Raw genomic sequence first — 15,519 nt, forward strand, 5'->3', positions numbered from 1 at the left:
AAACTTTTGTCAAAGTTATGAACTTTTTCAAATCCGTGAACACTTTTCAAATTCATAAAAAAAATCACGAACATTATTTTTTCAAAATACATGAAGTTTTAAAAAATCATAAAAATATCAGATGTGTGAACATTTTTCAAATCCATGAACATTTTCCATACCCGTGGCCTTTTTTTAGGTCTATGGGTCAATGGTCAGTTGTCGCCGGGTCAACATCTTTTTTTTTAGGGGGGGGGGGGGGCTAAAACAGTTCAATAGATGACCGAAAGGGGCGACTAGAAGGATCTCGCTCGAACCGGTGAATTGGACCAGGCGAGGGGCATGTGGGTGCCAGTTGAGCTAGTGAGCGCACTAAGCGATGACTAGGAACTCTCGGCGTCATCGGAGTTTGAAATAGGAGGGTTTAGTTCGGCCGGTGGGCTTGGGCCCTGGGCTCATATTCCTAGGTCACCTATAATCCAGAGGGAATTTGAGGGTTTGCCATTCTGTTCTGACAATTAAAAAAAAAATTGAGGATGGGCAATTCGGAATTTTGTTGCCCACAAATCAAAAAAAAACATTGACTTGTTTGGAATGTAGGGCATGGTGGAATGCATGCTTAAAATTATGCGGGGGTATATACTTTACTATATGAAGAACATTATGTTTTTAGTATTTGCACCGAACGTCTTTAGTCACCTAGCCTAATTGTATGTATGTAGGTACGCGTGGTGGAACATAAAATTTCACAAAATTGCCTACAATTGCTTGAACAAATAACCGCCTAATCGCATGTATGCATGTAGGCATGATTGAACGTAAAAATTCACAAAATTGGCTACACTTACTTGAACAAATAAACCGGCTACACTTATAGTGAATCATGGGCGGAATAGGCTTTGCTAGAGGAGGAAGGGGGAGAAGAGATCCCAGCAGGGCTAAGGAAGAAAAGTCATGTAGTCGCGGCGAGGCCAAAGAAGTGAGGACAGAGACAGGCCGCCATCATGAAGAGAAAAGGCGATGGATCCCCTCCCCTACATGAATAACAAAATATGAACAATGGTTCAGTGTGCAGCTCGATGGATTTGTCTATTTCATTTGCTTGAAATATTTCACATGTATTTTTAGTATACTCAATACACTCGGCTTTGGTTAATGCTTTAAATTTTATTAAACAAGAAGAAATACTCCTCTGTCCCAAAAGAAGTGTCTCGTCTTTGTATTAACTTTAGTACAAAGTTGTATTAAAGTTGAGGCGCTTATTTTGGGATGGGGTGAGTAATATGTATGCACAATATAAATCTATGGTGTCACAAAATGCATTCTAAATACAAAACATAAACCAAAATCAAAAAATGGCATATGTTATCAACAGTGTTAGTGCTCCAAAAAATGAGAGTATGTCAATGGCGTCCATATTTTATAAAAGGTAGCAATAATTTTATAAGAAAGCTTGTGAGCATTGCAAGCAAAACACAAACCAAACACCACACTAGCGGACACAAGTTAATCTATCTGAGCCCACCGCCCCCGTACTCTTCCACATGCTTAATCCATCCATGATGTAATCCACAAAAGCAGGAACATAGAGTTTGTTGTTTTCCTTTATTATGGAAGGCTCGCACATTTCTGTGATTTCATAGGTTCCAACCGATAAGGATGACAATGGTGTCAAACCCTTTTTTAGTTTTATGCTGGAAATGTATCCTTGAACTCAGCCATCACTCCTCAAGTTTGTGAAGAATCGAAGGCTTGGCGTTCTCAACTTGCAGTAAAACAAAGCAACTAAACTAAGTCTCTCAAACCACTACACATTGCATGAAGATATTGTTAAGATTGTCCTCCTCGCTGTAGATGAAACAGGGAGATGACTACTCCTGCAGGCCAAGCCTAGCACGCCAATTCAAGATACATAGCCAGTGCAGGAGAGCCATCCAAGCGAAGATCTTGCAGCTGAGAGGTGCCCAACACTACTTCCACACACATGCAGCCCCAGGGAAGCAAACATCACATTGACATAGTAGACAGTAGGTCGAGCTAGCCATATATACCCCAGAAGAGGACCATCTCCATGAGAAAGCATCTAGTCACGCCGGGTCAAGCGAAATATCATTGACAGATTGCCAAATTCGAATGAATTACTCAAGGCTGTCAGCAGATAATCCACACCTACATCCAAGATCCGCCTGAGGCTAGAGAGGGCCTCTGATGTGGAGCATCCTATGGACATCACCATGTCAAGAGCCCCTTTGTACAGAGACACATGCGGCATCTACTTCATACATATAAAGGTGAATCTTCTTCTTTACACGTGTCAACTTGATCCCTTCTTGGATGGTATACTACTTGACCCTTCTCGTGTGCATGCGTAGGTTTGAGCAGAGCTTCACATCTGTCGAGGAGGAGTCCAAGCATAAAGCACGCCTACACCATCTGCGAAGGAAGTGTGTAAGCGGGGACGGAACAAGGAAGAAGAATGCGGGGCAGTTGTTGGTCTGAAACCAGATGTCTAGGCACCAAGGCGGACATCCGAGCTACGGCTAGATAGTACGGGCACCAAGCCGAATGTTCGGGGTCACTATAGAAGGTTTCTGCCGAAGCTAGACCATTTGTACTGCGTCTCAGACCAGTCGGACCCTGTGTGCGAGCATATCGCGCCTTGCGCCATATATCCCCTCTCACATACTGATACGTCTCTGTCGTATCTACATTTCAAAACACTTCCGCTCTTGTTTTCGACTATAATTTGCATGATTTGAATGAAACTAACCCGGATTTGACGTTGTTTTCAACAAAACTATCATTGTGTTGTTTTTGTGCAGAAATAAAAGTTCTCGGAATCGGACGAAACTTTTTGGAGATTTTTATTGAATGAATAAAAAATACTGGAATGAATATCCACCCGAGGGGGGCCACCGGTTGCTCACAAGGCAACAGGGTGCGCCTACCCCCCCCCCCCCAGGTTGCACCCTGATGCCTTGTGGGTCCCACAGGCGGTCGTCCAACCTAATTCCAAGCCTATAAATTTTGTTTCCCTAAGAAAAAAATAAGAGAAGAAGTTTCATCATGTTTTACCATACAGAGCCGCTGCCCCTCATGTTCTTCATCGGGAGGCCTATTCCAGAGTCCATTCGGGGCTCTGGAGAGGGGGTCCGTGGCCATCATCATCACCAACCCTTCTTCATTAACAATTTCATGATGCTCACCACCAGGAGTGAGTAATTCCTTCGTAGGCTTGCTGGAGGTGATGAAGTTGAATGAGATTTATCATGTAATCGAGTCAGTTTGTTAGGGCTTGATCCCTAGTATCCACTATGTTTGACATTGATATTGTTATGACTTTGCTATGCTTAATGCCTGTCGCTAGGGTCCAAGTGCCATGACTTCATATCTGAACCTATTATGTTTTCATGAATATAAGTGTGTTTCGGATCCTATCTTGCAAGTTGTATGCACCTATTACGTGTTATCATCCCAGACCCCAATGTGACAAAAATTGGGATTCACTACGGTGATGATCGCAGTATGAGGAGTTCATGTATTCACTATGTGTTACTACTTTGTTCCGGTTATCTATTAAAAGGAGGCTTTAATATCCCTTAGATTTCCTTATATGGACCCCGCTGCCACGGGAGGGTAGGGAAAAAGATGTCATGCAAGTTCTTATTATAAACGGAATACATGCCTACATTACATTGATGAATTAGAGCTATTGTGCATCGCTCTAGGTTGCGACTGTTATATGATGAATGTCATCCAACAAAAATATCCATCACTGATCCAATACCTACGCTTTTCCCATATTGATCTTTGCAAAGTTACTACTACTATTGCTGCTGTTACAATCACTACAAAATTTCTACTGTTACCGTTGCTATTGCTACTGTTACCACTAACTATCATACTACTATGCTACTAAACCTTCGTTGCAGATATTTAGTTCTCCGGGTGTGCTTGAATTGATAACTCAACTGCTAAGCTCATAAATATTCTTTGGCTCCCCTTATGTCAAATCAATAAATTTGGGTGAAATACTACCCTCGAAGACTATCGTGATTCCCTATACTTGTGGGTTATCAAGACCTTTCTTTGGCGCGTTACTGGGGATCATAGCTCTATTTGTTGAGTCACTTGGAGATTATATCTGTTGATCACTATGAAAAATCTGAAAGTCGGTAAGACCAAGATCGTACCCTCTAAGATGACGGGAGGTAAGGAACTGCCATCTAGCTCCGCACTTGATTCACCTTCTGCTTTAAATAGGCTTGCGACACTACCACCTGCTATTCATTCTGATATGTCGCAAGTAATTGATGATACTACTTCTGTTATAAATGAAACTTGTGATGATGCTAGTACTTTGCTTGATGATACTGTGCGAGTAGGTGAATTTCTTGATGATCAACTTGCTAAAGCTAACGAATTTGAAAATGTTGAAAGTGATGGAAATTATGATTCACCTATCATGCCTAGATCTCCTACTAGAGTTGAAATGCCTAAGATACCTGAGAGTTATGTTATGGATGGGGAGATAGCTAGAAAATTTGTTGCTTATAATGATAGACTAGATCATTGATGGCGCGCATTGCCGCGCCCGTCGATTTTGGCATTTATTATTTTGTAAACTTTATACTTTTCTTTGTATAATGCATTTTCTATTTTGTAATTTAAGCAATTTGCTTGCATCCACATTCATGATGTAGGTTTCCAAAATATAGATACATCAAACAGAATAAGAAATAAAAAAAATAAGGTCATCCAGAAGTTTTTCATAGTTGCTTAGCATGAATCAACAAGACAATTTGGAATAAAGGGTGCATTGAAGTTGTTTGTCTCGTGCCATGAGGGTTCCTGTAAGATGATATGTTTGAATTAGTTCATAAGGAGTTGTTCAATGAATAAAGATTTATCCAGCAAACATAAAAAGAAGTTGATACGAGAGCGCATGGATTAGCTTATACAAAGATGTGGGGCTGACCTCAAATGTGTCAGCAACTTAAGAAGAACAACCTTACTCTCTTTCTCCCACATTCTCCTAAACTCCTCAGTAAACAAGAGGACAAACGGATAGAATGGACGATCAGATGCTAATGAAAGTTGTTGTAGGACACACAAATAAACTTAAATGCAAAATCTCGTGTTTCAAAGATACAAAGTTCAACATACTTTTTGTTACCCGGAGTATTGAGTGGATACAATGTTTTATTTTCATCAAAGTAGTTATATAATCTTTGACATTGCTTCAGCTTACTAAAAAACAATTGTTCTATTTGTGTACCTTTTCATGGAGAATGTGGCATTCAAACATTGAAAACATTTGCTATTCAAATCTGAACAGTCACTCCGATCCATTGGAAAACATAGAACGAATCTTCGGCAGATAATGTGTTAAGGGACGATGAAACACTTTCTATCACATAAATCAAATTAATTGATTATCTTAGGATTAAACCTCACATTATCAAGCAATGTTGTTACGTAAAGTCATCTTTAACCGAAGGGGGGCTTGTAGTGGTGACAAATTAGAAACAACACATAGTCTTCTATCAACTATACTCTTTTAATATCCTGACAAATTTAGTGAGGTTAACTCATTAATTTTATTTTCTTCTGCACCTACTTTGCTTGGACTGATGTTCATTCTGTGCGCAATGGGGCCAAAGTAGGATAAAACTAACATGGAGAAATACCAGTCCAGGCCACCTCCGTGTGCATCGACCTTGGTGAAAGCTTTGTAATACCCAAGGTTGTCAGAATCGCGATTTTGTTATACAATTCTACGACTTTACGATCCTAACCCCACTGATTCTACGATTTTACTTCATAGAATCTACGTTTCTATGATCATGATAGTGAAGATTCTATGATTTACAATCCTACCATCGGAGCTCCGATTCGATTCAAAATCACGATTCTGACAACCTTGGTAATACCAGTAAAAAAACATGCAAGAAGTCTAAGAACAGAAAAGATAGATATTAGTTGGAATAAAACACCCTTACCAACACTACTCTTGTGACCTCCCAGATCAATCCTTTGAAGCAGAAGTACTATAGATGGTGCGAACGTTGAAGCTAATTATCAACAATTGCAAAATGAGTTTGCATTTTGCACTAATATTGGACATTATCCACAATATTATATTTATCTTGATGTGATGGAATGCACCTACAAGCACTACCTAAATTTGGTTTATCAAATCTCAAATAAATATATTTATCAACAATCATGAGCAAAGAAAGTACTTACCATCATATAAAATGCAGATTTTCCACAAATTATTGAATTTGCCCAAAAAGCCCATAATCAAGCATACCCTGGAGCAGCAAACATTCAATAATGCATACCTTTTTGCAAGACCTGGACACAGAGTAGATACCATTTGGTCAGATAAGAAAAGAATAAAGAGTGTGTGGGAACAATTGCATCAGCATGTGTTGCTTTGTATCTGACTTCATAATTGAATGCCACTTCTCTATGCACAACCCGTTTCTTAAGGGTGGAATGGTAAAAATGGCTTTCAAGATAAAGCTTAATTAGTTATAGGAATGGGTAAGGAAAAGCAATACCTATGAAGAGCAGTGTTATGGAGGATGGGTTGGGTACTAAAATAAACACAATAAGACCATACTTACTGCCACAAGTACAAATCTCTACAGGTCCAAAATTTAAGATCTCGTTTTTCATGCACCTGTGGAAATCACCAACACTCTTAATTTACTACTTAAAAAATATTTTGTACAATATCTTTGGTTTCGTGAAGATTTTCTTGGTTTCGATCTGAACTGAATATCCTAATGGCCTTATCGTATTCACTCCCTTCTCAGTCGTGATTTTTATTTAGCCATAACTGCAAGAATGGTTTTAGAACAATCATGATAGATGGACAACAGAGCATAAATTAAATAGTTTATAAACACCACAAGCAACTACCGTGCATATAGGTGGACAACAAAGCATAAATTAAATGGTTTATAAGAACCACAAGCAACTGCAGTGTGTATATACACTGCATTTTCTACTATACGCCAAATGTTCATTCTACTCGGTACTAACTGCCTTTTGTTTTGTCTGCTTCCCTATAATTTGATACATGCCACCCTCCTGTAAACAGGGTCATTATCTTGTCATTGGAGCAAAGCAATCAAGGCAATTCCTAAATTTCCAACTGCCCGAAGACATGGTTCATCCTCAGTTCAAAGAAAGATGCATTTTCTAAATATTTGGCATAGTACCGGACAAATTTCTTAGGTTTGTCCATCGATAGGACGGTTTTTTCAATGGTAAATACACATACATGACAAAGGAAGCAAAGCCTGTGTTGTGCGGATAAAAAAAGTGAATCCTCATATTTGCAGGTCAAGGAACAGAGAAACAGCTGGTCACACAGATCTAACCCAATAACACTATATAGCCAAGGTCAAATGTAACACTATATAACCAAGGTCAAATGGAAGAGATAGAAGGAGCACCTCTTGCGCTTGTAGTTGAGGACAACCTGCGGGTAGAAGTTGAAGGACCAGCGAAGAAGGCGATCCACCCGATGACATGGTAGAGCACCTTGATACATCTCCAACGTATCTATAATTTTTGATTGTTCCATGTTGTTATATCATCATTCATGGATGTTTTACAATCATTTTATAGTCATTTTATATCATTTTTTGGTACTAACCTATTGACATAGTGCCTAGTGCTAGTTGCTGTTTTCTACATGTTTTTTACATCGCAGGAAATCAATATCAAACAGAGTCCAAACGCAACGAAACTCCTGGAGGATTTTTTTGGGCCAGAAGAAAGCCAGTGGGCCAAGGAAGCACCTGAGGGGCTGCTCAAGGGGAGCAGCACCCACCAAGGCACGCCAGGAGGCCCAGGCGCGCCCAGGTGGGTGCTGCCCACCTCGGGTGCCCCCCGAACCGCCTCTTTGCTCTATAAATACCACAATATTCCAGAAACCCTAGGGGAGGCGACGAAATATTGATCCAGCCGCCGTAGAGTCCAGAACCACCAGATCCAATCTAGATACCATCATGGAGGGGTTCACCACTTCCATTGGTGCCTCTCCTATGATGCGTGACTAAATCTTTGTAGACCTACGGGTCCGTAGTTAGTAGCTAGATGGCTTCCTCTCTCTCTCTCTCTCTTGATTATCAATACAATGGTCTCTTGCATATCCATATGATGTAAGTCTTTTGGCAGTGTGTTTGTTGGGATCCGATGAACTTTGAGTTTATGATCAGATCTATATTTTTATCCATGAAAGTTATTTGAGTCTTCTTTGATCTCCTATATGCATGATTGCTTATAGCCTTGTATTTATTCTCCGATAATTGGTTTTTTTTTGGCCAACTTGATCTATTTATCTTGCAATGGGAAGAGGTGCTTTGTAGTGGGTTCGATCTTACGGTGCTTGATCCTAGTGACAGAAGGGGAACCGACACGTATGTATCGTTGCTACTAAGGATAACAAGATGAGTTCTATATCTACCGCAATAGATAAATGGATCTCGTCTACATCATGTCATCGTTCTTATTGCATTACTCTGTTTTCTCATGAACTTAATATTGGGGAACGTAGCAGAAATTCAAAATTTTCTACGCATCACCAAGATCAATCTATGGAGTAACTAGCAACGAGAGAGAAGGGAGTGCATCTTAATACCCTTGAAGATCGTGATGCGGAAGCGTTGCAAGTACGCGGTCGGAGGAGTCGTACACGAAGCGATTCAGATCGCGGCCGAATCTGATCTAAGCATCGAACAACGGTGCCTCCGCGTTCAACACACGTGCAGCCCGATGACGTCTCCGGTGCCTTGATCCAGCAAGGAGAGAGGGAGAGTGAGGGAGTCCTGGACTAGGGGGTGTCCGGATAGCTGAACTATCATTATTGGCCGGACTCCAAGACTATGAAGATACAAGATTGAAGACTTCGTCCCGTGTCCGGATGGGACTTTCCTTGGCGTGGAAGGCAAGCTTGGCGATACGGATATGTAGATCTCCTACCATTGTGACCGACTCTGTGTAACCCTAGCCCTCTCCGGTGTCTATATAAACTGGAGGGTTTTAGTCCATAGGACGAACAACAATCATACCATAGGCTAGCTTCTAGGGTTTAGCCTCCTTGATCTCGTGGTAGATCCACTCTTGTACTACCCATATCATCAATATCAATCAAGCAGGAGTAGGGTTTTACCTCCATCGAGAGGGCCCGAACCTGGGTAAAAACATCGTGTCCCTTGTCTCCTGTTACCATCCGCCTAGACGCACAGTTCGGGACCCCCTACCCGAGATCCGCCGGTTTTGACACCGACAGAGAGGTTGGGGAAGACTCCGTCCAGCAGCCGCACAACGGCATGGTGGTGATGGAGGAGCGTGGCACTCCAGCAAGGCTTCTCCAAGCACTGCGAGAGACGAGGAGGGAGAGGGGTAGGGCTGCGCCAAGAGAGAGGGAGACTCGTGTCTTTGGCAGCCCCAAAACCCCCACTATATACAGGGGAAGGGGAGGGGCTGCGCCCCCATCTAGGGTTCCCCCCTTAGGGGTGGCGGCCAGCCCTAGATGCATCTGGGGGGGTGGCCAGAGGGGGAGAGAGGGCGGGCGCGCCCTAGGTGGGCCTTAGGCCCATCTGAGCCTAGGGTTTTCCCCCTTCCCCCCTTCCCTGCACCTTGGGCCTCTTGTGGGAGGTGCATCAACCCACCTAGGGGCTGGTCCCTTCCCACACTTGACACACGCAGGCCTCTAGGGCTGGTGGCCCCTCCCGGTGGACCCCCGAACCCTTCAGGTGGTCCCGGTAGGTTACCGATAACGCCAAGAACACTTCCGGTGTCCAAACGGGACTTCCCATTATAAATCTTTACTTCCGGACCATTCTGGAACTCCTCGTGACGTCCGAGATCTCATCTGGGACTCCGAACAACATTCGGTAACCACGTACATCTATTCCCTATAACCCTAGCGTCATCGAACCTTAAGTGTGTAGACCCTACGGGTTCGGGAATCATGCAGACATGACCTAGACATCTCTCCGGCCAATAACCAATAGTGGGATCTGGATACCATGTTGGCTCCCACATGTTCCACGATGATCTCATCAGATGAACCACGATGTCGGGGATTCAATCAATCTCGTATACAATTCCCTTTGTCAATCGGTACGTTACTTGCCCGAGATTCAATCGTCGGTATCCCAATACCTCGTTCAATCTCGTTACCGGCAAGTCACTTTACTCGTTCCGTAATGCATGATCCCGTGACCAACTACTTAGTCACATTGAGCTCATTATGATGATGCATTACCGAGTGGGCCCAGAGATACCTCTCCGTCATACGGAGTGACAAATCACAGTCTCGATTCGTGCCAACCCAACAGACACTTTTGGAGATACCCGCAGTGCACCTTTATAGCCACCCAGTTACGTTGTGACGTTTGGCACACCCAAAGCATTCCTACGGTATCCGGGAGTTGCACAATCTCATGGTATAAGGAAATGATACTTGACATTAGAAAAGCTCTTAGCAAATGAACTATACGATCTTGTGCTATGCTTATGATTGGGTCTTGTCCATCACATTATTCTCCTAATGATGTGATCCCGTTATCAATGACATCCTATGTCCATGGTCAGGAAACCATAACCATCTATTGATCAAGGAGCTAGTCAACTAGAGGCTCACTAGGGACATGTTGTGGTCTATGTATTCATACATGTATTACGGTTTCCAGTTAATACAATTATAGCATGAACAATAGACAATTATCATGAACAAGGAAATATAATAATAACCATTTTATTATTGCATCTAGGGCATATTTCCAATAGTCTCCCACTTGCACTAGAGTCAATAATCTAGTTCACATCATTATGTGATTGTATTGAATCCAACACCCATGGTGTTTGATCATATCTCGCTTGTGAGAGAGGTTTATTAGTCAACGGGTTTGAACCTTTCAGATCCATGTGTGCTTTACAAATATCTATGTCATCTTGTAGATGCAGCTACCAGGCGCTACTTGGAGCTATTCCAAATAACTACTCTACTATACGAATCCGGTTTACTACTCAGAGTCATCTGGATTAGTGTCAAAGTTTGCATTGACGTAACCCTTTACGACGAACTCTTTTACCACCTCCATAATTGAGAAAATTCCTTAGTCCACTAGTTACTAAGGTTAAGTTTGACCGCTGTCATGTGATCCATTCCTGGATCACTCTTGTACCCCTTGACTGACTCATGGCAAGGCACACTTCAGGTGCGGTACTCAGCATAGCATACTGTAGAGCCTATGTCTAAAGCATAGGGGACGACCTTTGTCCTTTCTCTCTCTTCTGCCGTGGTCAGGTCTTGAGTCTTACTCAATACTCACACCTTATAACACAACCAAGAACTCCTTCTTTGCCGATCTATTTTGAACTCCTTCAAAATCTTGTCACGGTGTGTACTCATTTGAAAGTACTATAAAGCGATTTTGATCTATCCTTATAGATCTTGATGCTCAATGTTCAAGTAGCTTAATCCAGGTTTTCCATTGAAAAACACTTTTCAAATAACCCTATATGCTTTCCAAAAATTCTACATCATTTCCGATCAACAATATGTCAACAACATATACTCACCAGAAATGCTATAGTGCTCCCACTCACTTATTTGGAAATACAAGTTTCTCATAAACCTTGCATAAACCCAAAATCTTTGATCATCCCATCAAAGCGTATATTCCTTCTCCGAGATGCTTACTCCAGTCCTTAGAAGGATTACTGGAGCTTTGCATACTTGTTAGCATCTTTCAGGATTGACAAAACCTTCTGGTTGTATCACATACAACCTTTCCTCAAGAAAATCGTCGAGGAAACAATGTTTTGACATCCTATCTGCAAGATTTCATAAATAATGCAGTAACTGCTAATATAATTCCAACAGACTCTTAGCATCGCTACGAGTGAGAAAGTCTCATCGTAGTCAACTCCTTGAACTTGTCGGAAAACATCTTAGCGACAAGTCGAGCTTTCTTAATGGTGATACTTACCATCATTGTGTGTCTTCCTTTTAAAATCCATCTGTACCTGATATGTCCATTTTGCATCATGCTTTTATATCGATATTTATCGCATTATGGGCTGTTATTTCATGATATGTCACAATACTTATGGCTATTCTCTCTTATTTGAAAAGGTTTACCATGAAGAGGGGGAATGTCGGCAGCTGGAATTCTGGCTGGAAAAGGAGCAAATATTGGAGACCTATTCTGCGCAACTCCAAAAGTCCTGAAACTCCACGGAATATCTTAAAATAAATAAAGAAAAATTGTCGCCAAAGATGAAGGCCAGGGGGCCCACACCCTGCTCACGAGGGTGGGGGGCGCGCCCCTCCCCCCTGGGCGCGCCCCCTACCTTGTGGGCCCCCTGGTGGCTCTCCGACGCCCATCTTCTCCTATATGAAGTCTTTCGATGAGAAAAAAATAATAAGCAACCTTTCAGGACAAGACTCCGCCGCCACGAGGCGGAACCTTGGCGGAACCAATCTAGGGCTCCGGCAGAGCTGTTCTGCCGGGGACACTTCCCTCCGGGAGGGGGAAATCATCACCATCGTCATCACCAACGCTCCTCTCATCGGGAGAGGGTAATCTCTATCAACATCTTCATCAGCACCATCTCATCTCCGAACCCTACTTCATCTCTTGTATCCAATTCTTGTCTCCAAGTCCGGGATTGGTGCTAGTAGGTTGCTAGTAGTGTTGATTACTCCTTGTAGTTGATGCTAGTTGGCTTATTTGGTGGAAGATCATATGTTCAGATCCTTTATGCACATTATTACCCCTCTGATTATGAACATGAATATGCTTTGTGAGTAGTTACGTTTGTTCTTGAGGACAAGGGAGAAGTCTTGTTATTAGTAGTCATGTGAATTTGGTATTCATTCGATATTTTGATAAGATGTATGTTGTCTAACCTCTAGTGGTGTTATGTGAACGTCGACTACATAACACTTCACCATTATTTGGGCCTAGAGGAAGGCATTGGGAAGTAATAAGTAGATGATGGGTTGCTAGAGTGACAGAAGCTTAAACCCTAGTTTATGCGTTGCTTCGTAAGGGGCTGATTTGGATCCATATGTTTCATGCTATGGTTAGGTTACCTTAATACTTTTGTTGAGTTGCGGATGCTTGCAATAGAGGTTAATCATAAGTGAGATGCTTGTCCAAGTAAGGGCAGTACCCAAGCACCGGTCCACCCACATATCAAATTATCAAAGTACCGAACGCGAATCATATGAGCGTGATGAAAACTAGCTTGACGATATTCCCATGTGTCCTCGGGAGCGCTTTTCCTATTATAAGAGTTTGTCCAGGCTTGTCCTTTGCTACAAAAAGGATTGGGCCACCTTGCTGCACTTTATTTACTTTTGTTACTTGTTGCTCGTTACCATTTATCTTATCACAAAATTATCTGTTACACTTATTTCAGTACTTGCAGAGAATACCTTGCTGAAAACCGCTTATCATTTCCTTCTGCTCCTCGCTGGGTTTGGCACTCTTACTTATCGAAAGGACTACAATAGATCCCCTATACTTGTGGGTCATCAAGACTCTTTTCTGGCGCCGTTGCCGGGGAGTGTAGCGCCTTTGGTAAGTGGATTTTGGTAAGGAAAAATTTGTATAGTGTGCTGAAATTTGCTGTCACTTGTTACTATGGAAAGTGAATCTCCGAGGGGCTTGTTCGGGGTATCTTCACCCCGTCCAGTAGAGCAAAGAGTTGCTCCTCAACCTACTGAATCTATTTAAAATGAAACTCCTTTTGAAATTCCTTCAGGTATTATGGAAAAACTGCTGGCTAATACTTTTACAGGAGATGGAACAAAGCACCCCGACTAGCATCTACGCTATCTGGATGATATTTGTAGATTATTTAAGCTTGCAGGTATACCCGATGATGTTGTTAAGAAGAAGGCTTTCCCTTTATCTTTGGAGGGATACGCATCGACATGGTATAGGCTATGTGATGATACGAGATCATGGAACTATAAAAGAGTGATATTGGAATTTCATCAAAAGTATTACCCTATGCATCTTGTTCATCGTGATCGCAATTATATATATAATTTTTGGCCTTGCGAAGGAGAAAGCATCGCTCAAGCTTGGGGGAGGCTTAAATCCATGTTAGATTCATGCCCCAATCATGAGCTCTCAAAATTGACAATTCTTCAGAATTTTTATGCTCGGCTTTCTGATAATAATCAAACCATGCTCGATACTTCTTGTGCTGGCTCTTTTATGATGAAGACTATTGAATTCAGATGGAATTTATTGGATAGAATTAAACGCAACTCTGAATATTGGGACCTCGATGAAGGTAAGGAGTCAGGTATGACACCTAAGTTTGATTGTGTTAAATCTTTTATGGATACCGATATTTTCCATAAGTTTAGCACTAAATATGGACTTGATTCTGAGATAGTAGCTTCTTTATGTGAATCTTTTGCTACTTATGTTGATCTCCCCATGGAGAAGTGGTTTAAATATCATCCTCCCATAGAAGTAAAAGTAGCTGCTCCTATTAAAGTTGAAGAAAAGACTGTCACTTATAATGATCCTATTGTTCCTACTTCTTATGTTGAGAAACCTCCTTTCCCTGTTAGAGTAAAGGATCATGCTAAAGCTGTTGGGGAACGTAGTAATTTCAAAAAATTTCCTACGCACACGCAAGATCATGGTGATGGCATAGCAACGAGAGGGGAGAGTGTTGTCCACGTACCCTCGTAGACCGTAAGCGGAAGCGTTAGCACAACACGGTTGATGTAGTCGTACGTCTTCACGATCCGACCGATCCAAGAACCGAACGTACGGCACCTCCGAGTTCAGCACACGTTCAGCTCGATGACGATCCCTGGGCTCCGATCCAGCAAAGCTTCGGGGATGAGTTCCGTCAGCACGACGGCGTGGTGACGATGATGATGTTCTACCGGCGTAGGGCTTCGCCTAAACTCCGTGACGATATTGACCGAGGTGGAATATGGTGGAGGGGGGCACCGCACACGGCTAAGGAACGATCCGTAGACCAACTTGTGTGTCTATGGGTGCCCCCCGCCCCCGTATATAAAGGAGCTAGGGGGGAGGAGGCGGCCGGCCAAGGAGGGCGCGCCAAGGGGGGAGTCCTACTCCCACCGGGAGTAGGACTCCCTTCTTTCCTAGTTGGAATAGGAGAAGGGGGAAGGAGGAGGAAGAGGGGAAGAAAAGGGGGGCGCCGCCCCCCCTCCTTGTCCTATTCGGACTAGGGAGGGGAGGGGGCGCGGCCCACCTCTTGCCTCCTCTCCTCTTCTCCCTTATGGCCCATGTAGGCCCAATAACCCCCGGGAGGGTTTCGGTAACCCCGCGGTACTCCGGTAAAATGCCGATTTCACCCGGAACACTTCCGATGTCCAAACATAGGCTTCCAATATATCAATCTTTATGTCTCGACCATTTCGAGACTCCTCGTCATGTCCGTGATCACATCCGGGACTCCGAACAAACTTCGGTACATCAAAACTTATAACTCATAATAAAA

Source organism: Triticum aestivum, chromosome 1B (genome assembly GCF_018294505.1).
Source record: "Triticum aestivum cultivar Chinese Spring chromosome 1B, IWGSC CS RefSeq v2.1, whole genome shotgun sequence".
Taxonomy (NCBI): Eukaryota; Viridiplantae; Streptophyta; class Magnoliopsida; order Poales; family Poaceae; genus Triticum; species Triticum aestivum.